Below are 12,909 nucleotides of genomic sequence, written 5' to 3'. Positions count from 1 at the left end.
TAAAAATCACCATGAGAACTAGAGCCCTGGTGCTTGTTCACTCTCTGCACGTTCCTCCCCTTGCTTCATGTATGAAGGATTTTTTTTATAAGTCAGGGTCCAAAACATGCTTTGAGATCCTGCTTTGATATCAAAACAGTTTGCTGTGTTGAGGCAAAATGGCAAACAGTGGTTTGTCACAAACTGGAAGTGAACCTTGGTCTAACTATGAAAGGCAATTCTATCTCTTTATCCCGTGTCTTTCTTCAACATGGCTAGTGTAGTTGAACATCTGTCTGCTTCCTAATGAAGACAAAGGATGGATTTGTAGCCTTAGTGCAAAAGAGGGGATAGAAAAAGGGAGTCAATAGAATGAAGTTCATTGGTGAAGAATCTTAAAAGGGCTAATTTAGCTAGGAACAGAACACTCATTTTCAATATCAACTTCTGTGGAAGCTGACTTCTTGATGTTGTCATCACTCCTTTGTTTGGAGCTGTGCGATAACTTTCAGGAATGAGCCACTGAAGGGTAAGGAAATGCTGGCTCCTGTGGTTTAGTATTAAGTCATCTTCATGCTTGGGTGGAGAGGACTGGATAGCAGCACACAGATGGTTGTTAGAGGCTGTAGGGAGATAAATAGATGGCCTAGGTTACCTTGAAGCAAAAGAGGATGGCTGCTAAGCAATTGCCCACATATTCTATCTAGCTTCTTGTCTCCTGGAGTAATCATTAGGTCAGATGTCTCTAGGGGGAAGGTGCTGGTCCACCCCCCCCAAATGTGAGGGGGTACACTGGTGGAGGGGGTGAGCCACAAAATCATTCCCTTGCCGAAAATCCTGAGTCTTCATCTTGTGAAATCCACCGAGTTTTTAAAATTCCCTTCTTCCTTCCCCCACTCACAATTTAAATTAGTTATTTGCAATATTTTGTTTCTTTTATATAGGTTGTCACTGCATTTCCAAGTGTGTTCACCTGATGCATGCCCTTGTGGTAGTGATGCTTTGCCCTTGTAGTTACTGATTTGTAGCACAACAATTGATGTACCAGTACTTAAACATAGTCCCCCATATTTCAGCAAAGCCATGTTGCGGTGAAATTTCTAATCCCAAGAGTAGCTTGTATAGCACATTTTGTGTACTTTTTTATATTAATTATGAAGATAGGTGTCCTTAAAGCACCCACAAATGAGTTTAAAACATGGATCTGTTGGAATTAAGAATCAGCTGATGTGACAGGTCCATCTGTTGCAATAGGAGCTTTGTACCAGCTTTATGCTGATACAGAATCCACATGACATAAAAGTTGGTTTTTTTAGAATTTCTAACAATTTGTAAGATGAACAAAAGTTATGCTACAGCACAGGGTATTCTGTGTGGCTGAAATGGTGCTCTGGTTAAAAGGTTGGTAACTCTTACATAACCCTATATTTGCCACAATCTTCTGTGCATTTATTAGGGCAGTCATCCAATTAAACAATTTTAGTTGAATAATTGTTTCCTCTTTATCTGATTAAAATCAGATTTAAATTTACAGATATTTGCATATATATATATATATATATATATATATATATATATATATATATATATATATGCAGGTTTTGGTGTCCTCGGGTGTCTTCCCGTGTAAAAGTTGGGGTGTCTAGGCGACGTTTCGACGAGGTCTCACTCGTCATCTTCAGGCTGGTGCTTTCGGCTTCTTGTTACTGGAACAGAGCAGGATCTCAGTGTTTGAGTTCCTATAAATACTGTTGAGGGGGGTGTGGTGTATAGCCTCCAATGAGGCTATACACCACACCCCCCAATGAGGCTATACACCACACCCCCCTCAACAGTATTTATAGGAACTCAAACACTGAGATCCTGCTCTGTTCCAGTAACAAGAAGCCGAAAGCACCAGCCTGAAGATGACGAGTGAGACCTCGTCGAAACGTCGCCTAGACACCCCAACTTTTACACGGGAAGACACCCGAGGACACCAAAACCTGCATTCCTGTACCCGTGAAAATCTACGAAAGCATATATATATATATATATACAGTGGTGCCTCGCAAGACGAAATTAATTCGTTCCGCAAGTTTTTTCGTCTTGCGAGTTTTTCGTCTTGCGAAGCACGGTTTCCCATAGGAATGCATTAAAAATCAATTAATGCGTTCCTATGGAGACCGCTTGCCAGGCTGGCGGTGCGGAGAAGGGCTTTTCTCCCCACCGCAAGCCTTCAGCACAGGTCCGAGAACAGAGGGGAAGGCGCGCAGCGCTTCTCCTCTGTTCCCGGGACTTGCGGTGGGAGGAGGGTTTTTCCTCCCCACCGCCAACATTCAGAACAGCATTCTGAATGTTGGCGGTGGGGAGGAAAGCCCTCCTCCCAACGCAAGCCTTCAGGACAGGTCCGAGAACAGAGGGGAAGGCGCGCAGCGCTTCTCCTCTGTTCCCGGGACTTGCGGTGGGAGGAGGGTTTTTCCTCCCCACCGCCAACATTCAGAACAGCATTCTGAATGTTGGCGGTGGGGAGGAAAGCCCTCCTCCCACCGCAAGCCTTCAGGACAGGTCCGGGAACAGAGGGGAAGGCGCGCAGCGCTTCTCCTCTGTTCCCGGGACTTGCGGTGGGAGGAGGGTTTTTCCTCCCCACCGCCAACATTCAGAACAGCATTCTGAATGTTGGCGGTGGGGAGGAAAGCCCTCCTCCCACCGCAAGCCTTCAGGACAGGTCCGGGAACAGAGGGGAAGGCGCGCAGCGCTTCTCCTCTGTTCTCGGGACTTGCGGTGGGAGGAGGGTTTTTCCTCCCCACCGCCAACATTCAGAACAGCATTCTGAATGTTGGCGGTAGGGAGGAAAGCCCTCCTCCCACCGCAAGCCTTCGGAGGAGGCTGGCGATGGGGCGGAGAGCTCTCCGCCCCATCGCCAGGCTTCGGAGGAGGTCCGAGGACAGTGGGGAAGACGCGCTGCACTTCCCCGCTGTCCCTGGAGATTTCCCTATGGGCTTTCGTCTTGCGAAGGAAGCCCATAGGGAAATTCGTTTTGCGAAGCGCCTCCAAAACGGAAAACCCTTTCGTCTAGCGGGTTTTTCGTCTTGCGAGGCGTTCGTCTTGCGGGGCACCACTGTATTAGAAACAGAAGATATGAGCCTGCAGTTTAAACAAAAAAGCAACCACAAATGGTTAGGTGGAAAGGCCCCTAGCATTTTCCGTTTAATTTCCTGTAATAGTAGAAGTAAAATAGTTGTAAAATAATGCCCTTAACTTTCAGTCCCACAGATTAAAAATGACCCCCACTGATTAATCAACTGAAACTTTGTTTTTTTGAACTACCAATTAATGCTTGAAACTTTTTTTGCTGATTCATACAACAATTAATCAAAGTAGCACCAGAATCTTATTTAACCAAATGAAAAGGTTCAGAACTATTAAGGGTCCTTAACTGTCTATTTCATCTTGGGATATATCTTGGGATTACATTGTCAGCACCCCCTGGATATAAGACAGTACTTGCACGTTATCAACAGTTACCATCCCTTTAATGTTTTCGTTTTGACAACCTTTCCCCCCACAAAGATGCAGTTTTTTAAAGGCCACCTCAGGAATGGCCACAGGTGACTATCCTTCTAGCAGTATAATCTGGACATGTATATTTTTTCTAGATAAGAATTTCCCGAACATAATATTGCCGGGTAGTTTGTCTTTCTCTCTCAGCCTCAGCAAAGAGGAGAAATTCTTCACAGCCCATAACAGATTGTGTGCTTGCTTATTAATATGTTGATATTTAGCAAAGCAAATATTTCATGTTATTTGTTTAGGTTGCCTGGATTTTTAGCTGTTCATTTGTTGTGAGCAATTACACTCTCAGGACTCTTGAGCTCACATAATTTCCACGCAGAATCTGTGCTTTAAGGAAGATAAAGATCATATTTTTTTTGCAGGAGGAAGGAACTGTGCTTAGCCATTCGGAGTAAATGTGCACATTTCTAAATAGAATAAAAAAATACTGTATTTTAAGGACAGTACAAAGAATCTTGAGTTCTGTAAGGAGCTGCCGTGAAGAAGGGGGCTAGGGCTTTTACCAGGATGCATGAGAGAGCAAAAGCAATAACATCAACTTGTGGAACAGCAAGCTGGACATGTTAGGAGATGCTTTGACAAGTTGAGTAATTGGACGGGATGCACTACATCCCTTTCAAATGTTTTATTTGAAAGACTCCAGGGAGAGAGATGCAGGGACACTTTTGGAAGGATATGAATAGTGAAGGGCAAAGAGGCTAGATTCCAACTCTCAAAGGGGCTTGCCACATCTGTACTGCTTCCACATCCTGTTTTCCTCTTTGGATTGGCAACAGGTAGTCTAGGCAGTATCTTAGGGAGCCAGATATGGCTCAAAGATTGCCAGTTGCTGACCTCTAGTCTAACAGGATTTCCAGGGATCAGCACACATTATGTGGATCGGGTCCCATGCACACAAACTCGTGCTGTTTAAAAAATGTAGCCCACCAATCTGACTGGGTAGCCCCAGCCACTCTGGGCGGGTTCCAGCATATACAAAAACATAATAAAACATAATTAAACATTTAAAACTTCCCTATACAAGGCTGCCTTCAGATATCTTTTAAAGGTTGTACATATTTTTATTTTGTGGTGACTGCATATTAACAAATAGCAGCCCTTTGATGACAGACTGGTGGTGGCTATGTGAGAGACATGGAAAGTCAGGGGGCGAGTGCTGCAATATCAATATTTTTTCTTGGTCGGAAGGAAACCTCATTTATTTCAAGGGAGTTACTTCCAAGTAAAACGTACAAAGCCAGCCAGTTGTGTTTTCTTCTGTAAAGGCAGGGCATTTGAGGTGTGTGTGAATGAAATAACGTAGGAATGAGGAAAGTGCTTAAACAAACACGCCCCAGTATCTTCCACCATCCACTGTTCAGCTAGCAGCAACAAGCAGTTTCCAGTGTTTTTTTCTCCTGCTCTGGAAGGGCCTTCCTCTCAACATTCCTTTCTCAGATTGCTTAGCAGCAGTGGTCAAGTTCCTTAGCAATGGTGCTGCTCGTTGAAGCCTGAGAGTTGTCTCCACATTTTGTTTCATAACTTTCATTAGAAATGTGTGACTTCCCTTTTTTTTTGAAAGCAAAGAGTCTGTGTACCCACCTGTTGGCAGCCCTAGTTGGCCTTATTATTAGTGAACGTAGCAGCTACTTGTACGGCTCCTTTACCAGTGCAGCTATTGTCCTTTTCATTATTTATTATGGTAAATGTTTATCCCACCCTTTATTCCAAAGAAGCCCAGGAGAGGACAGCCCACTTTCGAATTAGCATATAAATGTGTTAGCTGACTTGAGGAACACTTTTAAAAAGCAGTCAGTCATCTTTCCTGTATGTGAACCTCAAATCATTCTGTGTTCTTGCATGACCTTTCTGCTTATAAAAGAGAGCTGCCATATGTGTCAGGAGGATCTTGGCTTTGTATAATTTCGCTCTGCCTTAGCATTTAAACTGACTGGAGACAGAGGCTGCTGCCTGACCCAGAGTGTTGCCGCATGTGAGCAGAGCTCTCTTGGGTATAAATACATCATGTTATAAAAGGAAGATGACTGAGAGCAACATGCTCTCTGGCGTGTTGATCTTCTTCCTGGAACTGCTAGCGATGATTCCCTTCTCCTGAGATCATCTCTCTAGAGTGATTCTAAGGACAACATCAGTTCCGAGAGCCCGGGTTGTGGAAAACCACACTAGAGGAGGTGCAAATGAACCCTATGGGATTCCCTGCTCTCAGGGTGGTGTCCAGGCCTGTTGATTGTACTTCTTATCTGTCTCTTTCTTGGTTTGTAATGCTGAGCCTCATTCCTCAAAAGAAACCATTCTGTTTGTGTGATCTGTAAAGCAGTGAACAGAGAAAAACTTACTTTTCACATAACTGGAGCACCCTCTGTCAGTTTATACCTGGGTTGAGGATTTATTCTTAAACCAAATGTGGTGTAGATATGTGCATGCAATGTGATATAGATATGGAATTATGCACAGATTGCAGTTTACCTGTGTCTTGAGGCAGGATGTTGTCCTTCCCATCTTCCTTGCCTCCCATTACAATTACACTGATTATCTGAGAACAGCCCTTTCTATCAGCTGCAAAACAATTGCTTCACACTCCACATGGCAAGTAATTTCCTACTTCTGCAGCATCAAATCCTTTCTCCCTCCTGGCCTTGAGCAGAAGCATCAAGGTGACAATAAGATGGGGAAGTCTGTTCCACCAGCAGCAGGACAGTCTCCCACAAAATGGACCTGGAGGAAGCTGTGTAGATGTGAGGCTGGCTCTAAATATTTTGCTTTTACAGCCCCCAAAAGGGCCACTTCACATTTTTGACAGTATACAGGTCCCATCATTGGTGTTCTAGTGTTTCCTGTAGAAACCACATTAAGTGAAAAGCAGTGAGGGGTGGGTGTGTTAGCGTGAGCTCATGTTCCTTCTGAGTGTTTAAGGATGTGTGTCTTCCCTTCAGGATTTGCATATTTAACTTGGGGAAACCCCAGTGTAGTCCCAATGCTATGAACAGTTTAAAGTAGAAACTGTTATGCATTTTGCATTTTAAAAACAACAACACAGCACTCTCTGCACTAGTTTCCCTGAAGCATTATTAAACTCTGGGTATTTATTTTTAAGTAGTGCAAACCTTTAATGCTTGAACTTTTGTTAGCATCTCCAGTTAAGGGATCTTGAACTGGGAAGGTCCTCTGCCTAAGATGTTGGAGAGCCACTGCCAGTTAAAATAGACCCACTGGCTGGGGCTGATGGGGGTTTCTTAAGTACACAATATCTACTGTAACAGTTTGGGGAAGGCTAGGAGCGCCACCTTAGGGACGCAGGTGGCGCTGTGGGTTAAAGCCTCAGCGCCTAGGACTTGCCGATCGAAAGGTCGGTGGTTCAAATCCCTGCAGCGGGGTGCGCTCCCGCTGCTCGGTCCCAGCGCCTGCCAACCTAGCAGTTCGAAAGCACCTCTGGGTGCAAGTAGATAAATAGGGACTGCTTACCAGCGGGAAGGTAAACGGCGTTTCCGTGTGTGGCTCTGGCTCGCCAGAGCAGTGATGTCACGCTGGCCATGTGACCCGGAAGTGTCTCCGGACAGCGCTGGCCCCTGGCCTCTTAAGTGAGATGGGCGCACAACCCCAGAGTCTGTCAAGACTGGCCCGTACGGGCAGGGGTACTTTTACCTTTACTTTACCTTAGGAGCGCCAGCTTACGCCAGTGGTTTTCAACCAGTGTTCTATAGTACCCTGGGGGTGGGGGGGGCTTGAATGATGGTCAGGGGTGCTGTGGGCAACACTGGCCTCTGTCCCTCTTTCCTTCCTTCCCTCCTCTGATGCCCTCTTGTATCTCTGCCTCCCAAAGACTTGTACAGCTGTTTGTTGCAGCAGCCCTACAGAGCAGGAGAAAACAAGCTTTCTCCATCTTCCATGCAACAGCCCTTTAGATATTTCAAGATGGCTATGATATCTCCGCTCTGTCTCCTCTTTTCCAGACTAAACATACCCAGCTCCTTCAACCATTCCTCATAAGGCTTGGTTTCCAGACCCTTGATCATCTTGGTTGCCCTCCTCTGCACACGTTCTAGCTCGTCAACATCCTTCTTAAATATGTTTGTCATTGCTAGAATCCTCTAATGATACAATTTCTAACGATTCATTTCCTGATATTTAGGTATCCTAATGTTAACATCAACTCCTGACAGCCATTGTAAACTGTGGCTATTAAACCCTATGTTTCACATTAAGCCAGCTCTATTGTTTGAATATAGATTAATAATGAAATGCCTTTTTATTGCTTTCTCAGTGAATACTTTTTTGTACAAAGTTAATTTGCACTGTTATGTCAATTCTGTCTAAATTCAATCAAGGTTTTTCTTTTAATTATGTTTTCTCCACATTAATTCCCGTTTGATTTCTCATCTCCTATTAGGTATTTAAGCCTTTGCTGGGTGATTTTTTTTACCCCGCTCATCTGATTGGCTTCACCTGAAATTGGAGGCACTCCTATTAGGAATGAATTAATTTGATTTTCATTCAAGCAAGGTTTGCTTTAATAATGATGAATTGCACAAAATGTAATTTGGAATCATTATTCCTATGACAATAATGAGCAAGAAATAAATAAAAATAATGGAAGAAACACATTTGATACGGAACTTCGCACTGTATTTTTAGTTTTGTTGATGTTAGTCTTTTAGTCTGATGTTAGTTAGTTTTGTTGATGGCAGTCTTTAATCAGGAGGATGCATGCAGGTGATAAAATGGTAGCCTTGGCCACTATCTTATGGGCAAACCTGGATTTAGCGGCAAGTTACCAACTGAGGATACTGGATGTGGGGCTCCAGGCACTGAAGTGTCTGTCACAGGCTACCTGCTCAAGTTCCGTTTGATAGATGAGCAAAAATATACAAACACTTCATCTTTACTCGCTAAGCTGGCAGCACTGGCCTGCAAGGCCAGCATTGTGTTAAGATTCCTACTACTGCTACTTCATCATCACCATCACCATTATTATTGTTAGGAAAATTTACGGCATCAGTGCCCATTCAACAAATGGTGAGTGGGTGTAAGAGATTGTCCTGTGTGCAAATTTATTATATGCTAGGGATCACCCACACATGTCAATGGTGCATCAAAATTGTGAAATGGTCTACCAATGCAATGCAAAATACAGCATTAGAAAGGATGATCGAATTGGCAACTCCATGCCTGGGACATAATTTTCTCTAGGACTAGCCCTACTCATGGCTGACTAAAGCTGGGAGGCCTGACAATATTCTGTAGCTCAAAACCTTTAGACTCTTTAGACTGCTGGACTCCACTGAAACTTGATACAAGCCAACAGAGATCTATGAAGTTTTATTAAGAAGTAAAGGAAAGAGAAGGAGTGCCCCAAAAGCTGAACTGGAGAGGTCCAGAACAGAGTAGGTGGCAAAGGCTGAACAATCTGGGAATGTGAGCTGCACCCAGTTATAGGGGAAAAAACTGATCTGTAAACCTCAACAAGAAATTGAAAAGGAGCTTTTGTAAAAGTTCAAGGAAGACATGTATAAATGCATAAGAAAAGGAACGGATGACTACAGGACCATCATTTTAAGAGTGGATAGTTGACACTGGGTGGCAGGCAGATGTGAATAACTGCAGGATCAGGAGTCATAATTGCTGAGGAGCTGGATGAGCAGATGGCTTGAGATTCACTAAAAAAAATCTGGTAACCATATCCTAACTGCCATCTATTGGACAAAGACCTCATTTCCACATCCGTATAAATGATTATTTGTTTGTGATTGTTACATGGCTAAATTCTAAAAGAGTCTAATAATAAAGCAAAAGGACAAACTGTGCTGTTGTGAAAGTACGTAATAGCTGTAATGAAGGATCAAGGGAGCTGAGATCTTGTGACGGTGTACTGAACGGTTTGCAAAAAAGACAGCCACAAGGACTAGTCATGTGCTCTTGTTTGCAATGGCTAGGTTTGATCATAGTCCAATACCAAATGTCACTACAGTGAAATGGTACATGAATGTCCTTGGTCGTAAGTGAGCTGCTATTTAATTTACTGCAAAAATACTTGAAATGGGGAGATACAGGGAAATGTCCAACACAGTTCCTTGCATTGCATGGTTTCTTTCCTGCTGGCTGAGAACATGTAACTGGTTGGTAAAAAAACCCCGTTATCTAGCCTATCTATTATCAGGCAAAACCTGTTGTCTAAACTTGTAATTATTTTAGAGTTCACACAAATTAGGTAATCCACAACTCAGCTGAATTCTTCTTTTTAAGACTTAATTGAAGCCTTTAAAACAGTGGGATTCTTCCAGCCTTTCTTTTATGCTTACATGTGGACTGGTGTCTTTTAATCTCCATCGCTGATCATCTGTACAGAAGCAGGGGGTGTACTCATAGTTCGATATTAATTAATACAGAATAAAAAGGGTGTGATCTTGTGCATACACCCTAAAATAAATGGTGTGTTATTCGGATCGTTAGCTTTGTCAGCTGGATTTTCCCTTAAGCTGTTGGAGAACAAAAGTCCTTCTGGCAGATATTTTTAGATGCTGAGAACTTGCGCTTGATGTTACAGTAAGCAAGAGGAATTCTGGACTGTTGCTTCAGGTTTGTTTTTTTCTCTAGGCAGCTCAGGCTGGAGAACATATCCAGTGACCTGAGAGGGACCTGTCCTTTTCTTTTTTCCTGCCATGCCACTGCTCTGTAAAGACCTTTATGCACATACATAGAATAAATGCACATATGACTGTCTGTGATTAATACAACATCACCAACATAGGCAGTGTTTTTCAAAGTCACATAAGCAAAGGACAAGTTGTAGCTTCAAAGAGCTTGCAGTTTAAATATGAGGGGTGGGGTTGGGAAGATGGATTTAACTCTTAACCAGGAAGAAGAGGAGAGGAGAAGGAGTCACGCCAGGTTTCATGTCTGAAGGGGGTTTCAAATTCTAATTTCTAGTAACTCTAGAGTTACTAGAAAATTGGTGCCAGCATAATCATTAACCAGGATTATGGTTGCCATACGTCTCAATTTTCCCAGACGTTTCAGCAAGGGTCGAATCCCAGCTAAGTCTGGACGTAGGGCAGCCCTAACCACGATTAGGGCTGAAAGTGGGAGCTCATGTGTGAGGTAGGGTCTTGGGAGAAGGGCTGTGTGAGCGTGCAGCCTGCTTTTCAATCTCTTAACCAGGGCTTTTTCCCCGGGCTAGAACTTTCCAGAACTCAGTTCCGGCTCTTCTCAGGTGGGCGCCATTGCCATTGTAAGAGAACAAGAGAGATGTTCATGGTGAGTTCCGGAAGCTATCTTTCTATAAAAATAGCACTGTTCTTAACCATGGTTAACAGATTTGGCTGCAGTATGTCTGCACCAGCACTGGCCAATAAACATAATTAACCAGGAAAGGAAATATGGGATAAAATGAACCATTATTGGAGTTCTGCAACCAAAAGCTTCTTTTAAGCCATTAAGAGTTTTTTTTTTTAAAAAAAATACCATTCCATGTGGTGGAGAAATGGGCAAAATACAACGGCATTTATTACAGTGCAAACAAGAAGAAAGGCGCAGTAGCCAACACTTCACAGTAGCCTTGCAAATAAATCTCTGCAACATTTATGAACCTGCAAAAAATGTATTATCCTGCCTACTGGAGCATCTGTATGTTTGTAATTTGTGGCCTAAAAGGAAAAAAGGAACCAATTATTGTAAAGCTTCCTTGACTGGTTACCTAAAGGCCATTCATTGTTGCCACAGGCAATCAAGTACAAGTGGCGATTTACAAGCTGGCTTCATAGGCAAACTTTTAAAAAGACACCTGCAAAAAGCCCTCTTGCTCTTGCACCTACTGCCACGTTTTTAAGGTTCTTTGGCTGCAACAGAAAATTTCTCTTCCTAAGGAAAGAACAAACCTTGTCACATTCTTGGGGCAGTTCTTTATGCCTCAAGAAAAAGAGAGGTTGGCTAAGTTCTGAAACAGAACCAATATTTTCTTTGCTGAATCTTTTCCAAGCAAGTGAAGTTACTTCCCCCTTCCTTTTCTGCCACTCCCCTCCCTTAAGAGGGAAGCTGTGGGTTTTTTTTTTTAAGGGGGGGGGGTCAAGCAGGAGGAATGTCATTAGCACACATGGATACCATGACCGATGCTATTTAGAAACCTGCACGTGTCACAGTGTGCATTTGGCCGTTTGTCACATTGCTATTTTTGTCTCTTTGGTACAAGTGGTAGTATCTGGTTATTGGGATCGGGAGGGGCAGTGGTGGATGAGTTTTCTTCAAAGATGAATGTGGGGTGTGCCATGGGAGGGCAATACGTTTGAGCAAGATAGATAGATCTGCGCAGCATTAGAAATATTAGAAACAACAACAACAACAACAACTTATTTGTACCCTGCCCATCTGACAGGGTTGCCCCAGCCTCTCTGGGTGGCTTCCAGCATATATAAAAACATATAAAAACCTTAAACCTTAGAAAGCTTCCCTATACAGGGCTGCCTTCAGAGGTTTCCTAAATGTTATATAATTACTCATCTCCTTAACATCTGATGGGAGGGCGTTCCACAGGGTGGGTGCCTCTACCGAGGAGGCCCTCTGCCTCAATCTATTCTGTGCCTAAAGCTGGGGAGTAGATGGGGCCTTTCACTGGTACACTGCCAGACTGAATGCAAAATCAGACTGATCTTTGGTGGCATGTTACCCTGCTATGTTTGGGTCTACGAAGCCTTTGAAAAAATTCAGAGCCCTACTCATTCATGCAGACTCTCCGCTGTGTGCCTGTGGAAGAGGAAACAGCACCAAACACTTACAGAATGTCTTCTGCCATAGCTCTCTGGTGGCAGCCCTGTATGCATGTGAGACTCTGAGTATTGTATATGGAGTGTGATTAGTGAACGATGCTCTTGTTCTCCGAGTAAGCATTTTAAAATACTGTAGTGCTGTGCACTGGTACCTTGGTTGTCGAATGGTTTGGCTCCTGAAGAAATCGGCTCCCGAAAGCCGCAATCCCAGTAGTAGGTGTTCCTGTTTGCGAACATTTTTTGGAAGCTGAATGTCCAATGCAGAAGCTTCTGCAGCCAATCGGAAGCCACGCCTTGGTTTTCGAACAGTTCCAGGAGTCGAACAGACTCCCAGAACGGGTTAAGTTCGACAACCAAGGTACCACTGTAGATGTCTACTCCTGCAGCTGGTCCTGAGACAGTAAACAACTTCTTCACAAATAGATAGACAAGCTAGGAATAATACCAGGAACTGGGGGCTAGTTCTAATTTCACTCTCTCCCCATTTCTCCCCTTTTTTTTGGTTAGATGAAATGTCATTTATGCATATGAAGTAACTAACCTGTAGCCCTCCAAGTGTTATTGGACTGCCACTCCCCGTCAGCATTAGCCAGCATGGTCAGGGATGATGGGAGTTGTC

General features: G+C 43.6%; 1 protein-coding gene across 11 annotated transcripts in view; it reads left to right on the top strand.

The window, feature by feature from the left end:
* The window catches only part of ZMIZ1 (zinc finger MIZ-type containing 1), a 363,974-nt gene that overhangs the window by 115,496 nt on the left and 235,569 nt on the right, over window positions 1–12,909 (top strand). The window lies entirely within an intron of this gene.

Source organism: Podarcis melisellensis, assembly GCF_964234715.1.
Source record: "Podarcis melisellensis genome assembly, chromosome: 5".
Taxonomy (NCBI): Eukaryota; Metazoa; Chordata; class Lepidosauria; order Squamata; family Lacertidae; genus Podarcis; species Podarcis melisellensis.
Note: the sequence above shows the minus strand (reverse complement) of the source record. Positions and strands in the feature narration are given on the sequence as shown.